Source organism: Danio rerio, chromosome 23 (genome assembly GCF_049306965.1).
Source record: "Danio rerio strain Tuebingen ecotype United States chromosome 23, GRCz12tu, whole genome shotgun sequence".
Taxonomy (NCBI): domain Eukaryota; kingdom Metazoa; phylum Chordata; class Actinopteri; order Cypriniformes; family Danionidae; genus Danio; species Danio rerio.
In genome coordinates, this window is record NC_133198.1 from 24,682,093 (window position 1) to 24,688,246 (window position 6,154).

Consider the following 6,154-nt stretch of genomic DNA (forward strand, 5'->3'; position numbering starts at 1 on the left):
GCAAAGTCACGACAGCATATAATTATGCATTCTTAATTTTTGGTGGTTTTCCCTTTTGGGAAGAGGTACATTTACAAATTTTAACTGTTGATCATTAGTTGCAGCACAAAAAAGGTTAAGAAAAAGAAAAGAAAATGGAAAAATGGTAAAAGGAAAAAGGTGTGAAAATGGTTGTTCAAACTACTTAATTAACAATCACATAATCACTTAATTAACATCACATTTCTTAAGATTTTTTTGGGAACAACTTAATTGTTTTATGTACAATCTATTACATTTTAAAAGCTAGTAAGTTTACTTAATTTCTTAATTTATCCCTACACAAATCAGTTGTGTGGAACCTTTTTTTTTTTTTTACAGTGTATGGAGTATTGTTTGTGTGAGCATGTGCTAGTATGCGAGAGAGACATTTGTGCAGATATTTTGATAAAATAAAAAAATAGCAGCTCAATAATAATACACATAGTAAGTGTATTTATATACATGCACACACTATAGTCTGCTGTTTTACTCCACAAAACTCCATATAAATGTCAGAAACAATTTTACACAAGTGATGATCAACAGTAAAAATGAAAAGTTTTACCTCTTCCCAACATGGATAAACACCAACAGCTAAGAATTCAAGATTATTTGGTACCATGGTTTTGCAATCAAAATGTGGTTATAATGGAAGTCAGTGGGGCAGAAACACAATTAAAGGGTAGTCAATTTAGATGAAATTTAGATGAATGCCTGCTGTGCCAGATTTATGCCAATTCTGGGCCAGAATTCTTTGCTAACTGGGTAGTCAAATAGTTTTCTCATTTCCAGTCATCTACTAAACAATTTACATACAAATATAATTAATATACAGACAAAAGAGTTAGACTGGTATAATTCTAAATGTGTAATTATAATCCATTGCTCCCAAAATCAACATATAGCAAATATTTTATAGCATGCACTTTGAAACCGCTATACAGCACATTTCCCGCTATTTTGCCTCATACTACCAGAGCAGGCTATTCTTGCTGTAATCACACTCAGCGCTGTAAACTAAGCAGCATCGGTGTCAGAAACAGTAGAGAGGATCAGGATGCAGGGTCATGCTGCTCTTGTTTTCAGGGATCTTGGTTTCCTTCTCAGGTCATAGTCCACCATTGGATAATGAGTGGACAGTTGGAGGATAAGTTTCGTTTGTCCTGAATGTAAAAGTATCTTGGCCTCCCTCCAAGTAAATAGAGCTCGACACATACCTTCATACCCGACACGTGCCTCCATTTTCATGACAAACTGCCGCAGCTCTTGACCTGTATGTTTTACTCACCTTCAACCCTGACGTGAGAGGATGTTGTTTCAGTCTTTTACAGAGTTACAGTGTTTCTATGAATTAGTAAAACTCTGATGATGTAATGCGTTACTTTATGTTGTTTTTCCTTTAGAGAATGGCCATCTAAATTAAACTGAATATATTTGTAAAGACTTTTTACACCTAAAACAATTACTGTAAAGATAAATAGAATGATAGTAGATATAGTCTTTTGTTTATTACATGCACAAGCTTTAAGACAAAATACATACACTACCTGACAAAAGTCCTGTCGTCGATCCCAGTTGTAAGAGCAACAAATAATAATTTGACATGTAGTTAATCAATTGGAAAAGTGGCAGAAGGTAGATTTTTCTGATGAATGATCTGTTGAACAGCATCCCAATCATCACAAAAAACTTCAGAAGACCTGAACTCACATGGACCCAAGATTCTCATAGAAATCAGTCAAGTTTGGTGAAGGACAAATCATGGTTTGGGGTTACATTCAGTATAAGTACATACAAGTGATTTGAAGAGAGGATGGAAACATCAACAGCCTGAGGTATCAACACATTTGTGCTGCTCATTACATTACAAACCACAGGAGGGGGCAAATTCTTCAGCAGGATAGCGCTCCTTCTCATACTTCAGCCTAGACATCAAGGTTCCTGAAAGCAAAAAATGTCAAGGTGCACCACAATTGGCCAGCCCAGTCATTAGATATCAACATTATTAAGCATGTCTAGAGTAAGATGATGGAGGCATTGAAGATGAATCTAAAGAATCTTGATGAACTCTGGGAGTCCTGCAAGAACGCTTTCTTTGTCATTCCAGATGACTTAATTAATAAGTTATTTAAGTCATTGCAGAGATGTATGGATGCAGTGCTCCAAGCTCATGGGAGTCAAACATGGTAATAATTATTTTCCTACTGCACTATTACTTTATATTTTATACTGCACATTATTTCTGTTAACTGACAAGACTTTTGTCTAAGCAAAATCAGAGAAGTCAAGAATAGAGTTGGTTCAGCTCATTTTAAATAAGCAGTTTGAATTCAATTACTATTATCAGATAGTATCTTAACTGCTGTTTTCTCTCCAAAATGACTCCATTTTATTTTGTTATTGAGAAGGAAACATGCAGCACATATTTAAACATTTAAAGGGTTTTATAATGCTGAGTTTTTTTATTTCTTTGCCTTCAGTGCTGAGACACATCATCAAGAACTACGTGGATAGTCCATATGAAGTGCAGATGATTTCAGTCAGAATATTCAGCATCAGTATATCGCAGCAAAGGTATTTATCTTTTTTTTTTAATTACTTTTAATCAAAGCATGAAAAATATTGGGGCCATGCGTTAAATGAGTAACATTCAGTCTCTAGCATGTGTGTAAGGACAAGCACAAGCAGTAAGTTGCTGGCTGCAGTTTTCAATTATTAGCCACCGATGCCACTAAAAACAAGGGTTTTAAACGTTTAAGCAGTTACCAGCTTCAACATGTTTTTTGTTAAACAACTTTCATAACTGGATCCGTAATATTATTGTTATATTTATTGTTTTCTTGATTTATAGTTTTCAAATCTGTTTTGGCTGAGCATTATGAGTTTATTTTGCAATGACTTCAATAGGCTATCATATGTGATAGAGTAGACTTTACAAGATTTGAAGAAACTAGCCATAGTATTTTTTATACTAAGTCAAGAACTAGTTTGAATCCGATAAAACAGTGTTTCCTAACCCTGTTCCTAAAGGCACGCCCAAGTACATCTTTTCAACCCCTTCCTATTCAAATAAGCCTGAGTAAGTGTTTTACATTTTGCCAGTTTTGTTAAGTTCAGTCAAATGCAAATGTACGATTTTAAAAAGAAGGCGCGGCACCCTAACCCCACCCCTAAACCCAATCTTCATTGGGTGATGAGTAGGCCCACACGCAATCTGCCCGCAGAGATCCACAGATTTTTAGCCCATTTTTGAGTCTATGTATTTACTTGTGTAAATGTGTGTAAATTTATATTTATTCAGTTTTTAAATTCATTACACTAATATTATTGTGATATAATAATAGTAATATTAAAATGTTGATGATTTATTTACAATACAGTTGGTAAAGTCATATTTTCTGTCTTTTAGTAGATATATTATCTACTTGCTTAGTTTAACAAATAAGTGGATCTACTTGGATTTGCACTGTAAACATTAAATACATGTTAAAAATGTATAATTTTTTTATTTCATATATTAAGTTTTTAGTTTGTATTGTAAGTTAGTATATGACACTCCTAAAATCATTCCGCCTAAATCCACCAATTCTTTACAATATTATCAGCAGAAATAGCAAAAAAATGTCTGCAGATTCTGTCTGGTCCTAGTGATGAGCAAATTGTATCAAATTGTACGAATGAGATCGTACGATTTCATACGAATTAGCCACTAAATCAAAAATGTACAAATTTCCGTGAGATTGCGTTGACTCAAACACCACTGAATCAAATCATCAGAACATTAGAAGAGACCAAAAAGCCTGAAATGAATGGTTCAGATAAGGGAGACATCCAAAATATATACTGTTGGTGTGCCTCTAGAAACAGGGTTGAGAAACTGCTCTAAAAATATAGATTCTTTTTAGTTGGAAGTTCATTCCACTGTGGTTACCCCTGATAAATAACTGGGGACTAAGGGGACTTTGTAAAGACATGGTGAGTAAACAGTGAGCCAATTTTAGGGTGAACTATCCCTTTTAATAATAAGGAAATCACACCAGAGGAGGTTTGATTAGTCAAATATTCAAAAGCCATCCTCAGTAGCTATGTCTGAATTCAATACAACTGGCCCACAGACATGTAACCATAGCAACAACCAGATCTGGATGCTGGAGGACCGTAGCCTCATTTCAACAAATCCTTTTCTCTGTCTCATTCAACTTTTCGCCTAGAAAATGAGTGGGCAAAACGAGCAGGAATAAGCCTAGTGTGCCTGCCGTCCTCTGAGAGAGTCCTTGTCGTCGGTTTAATTACTCAGCCCGAGTAAAACTCAAACGTCACTGTTGCTCAGTCATGGATATCTCTCATCCACAGCGTATATATCGTAAGCTTGATTTTAGCTTTCATTGAAACAAAAACATCTTCCAACATCAACCTAAAAAGATGAAAATCTATGTGCAGCAGAAGCCAAATGAGATTATATAAAAGCAGCGCATTTGCTCTATTGTTTGTTTTGCACTTTGAGAGCTTTCAGGGCTTTCCGGGTCAAAGGAAATAAGGAGTGATACAGCATGTCATTGCTTGCACCTGCAGGAACTTGATGTTATTTTCACAAGACGCTGACAGAAAGCATTGCCTAAAACAATGTGAACAGTTTTTTTTTAAATAATATAATATAATATAATATAATATAATATAATATAATATAATATAATATAATATAATATAATATAATATAATATAATATAATATAATTAAAGGGGTGGTTCACTAATTACTACATCTACTACATTCTATATCAGGATTTTAAACTTTAGTTGTTGTGTAATGTAGCTGTGTGAACATCAACCGCATCTTTGAAAGGATTATGCTCAAAGTTCAATGCAAAGGGAGACATTGGCTTTTACAGTGTTAGCTTTGCAAAGCCTACAGCAGGGATGTCCAACTTAATTTCTGGAGGGCCGCAGCCCTGCACAGTTTAGTTCCAACCTTGCTCCAGCACACTTACCTGTAGGTTTCAAACACGGCTGAAGAACTCAATTACTTTGATCAGGTGTGTTTAATTAGGGTTTGAACTAAACTGTGCAGGGCTGTGGCCCTCCAGGAATTGAGTTGGACGTCCCTGGCCTACAGCAATCGAAGTTTGGGGACAACAAACAATAGATCCGGGTTGGTGAGATCACAAACACTTCAGGTTACACGCATTCATCTTGTGCATACACCTCCCATAGCAAAGGGGTGTGGCCTGAGGTGCTGTAACGTTATGGCAGAGAAAGCTAAAATGACGTCCAAATGCTCCTATTTTCATAGAACCTCTTGAGTTTCTGTATTTACACTTCCAAATAACATGACACAGACAGAAGTACTTCAATCTTTACAAGCACTGCAGTGTCTCTCAATGTGGCCACTGTCTGTACGTTCTACAACTCAAATAACAAATTCGCAAAAGATATTTGAACATTTCGTATTACTTAATCATGCTTATTCCAAATATATGTGAAAGACACTTGTCAGATCTTATTTTAGAGAGCAGGTGTCACGATCTCTGGAAAACACTCACAAGCGCTAATGGACTACAGATTCACCATTTCATGGACTACAACTCCATACATGCACTCGGCTCACACACACATGTTCCTTACCTGAATGATTGCACACACACCAGTGGAGGATTGTCAAGGACTGATTACACATACTATTTAAGCTGCAAGTAAAGACACCTGGGCACTTAGCCTTGGTATATTGTAATGTTTTCATGTCTGAGTATTTCCTGTCTAATCTTCCGTGTTCCGAGCCTCGCCTTTGTTCTTCCATGTATTGATTCTTAGTTGCATAGCCTGACCCTTTGCCTGCTTGACTACGATTTTGGATAACCCTTATTGTACTGTTTTGCAACCTGTTAGGATCTCTACCTGTATGACAATCCTGCTGAATAAATGCTGCATTTGGATCCGCTATTACGGTGTTCATCATCGAAAATCCACAAACGTTACAGAAGGCATGAAGTTTAGCTGTGTCCTCATTTTCTGTCTGATTTAGGCTCAAACTGATACAGCTAACAGTGACTCTAACTGAAAGTATTTAGAAAGCAGAGGTGTGACAATTTTCCTGGTGATGTGATGTTGATTCGTAATTTACAGCACATTATGTTAGC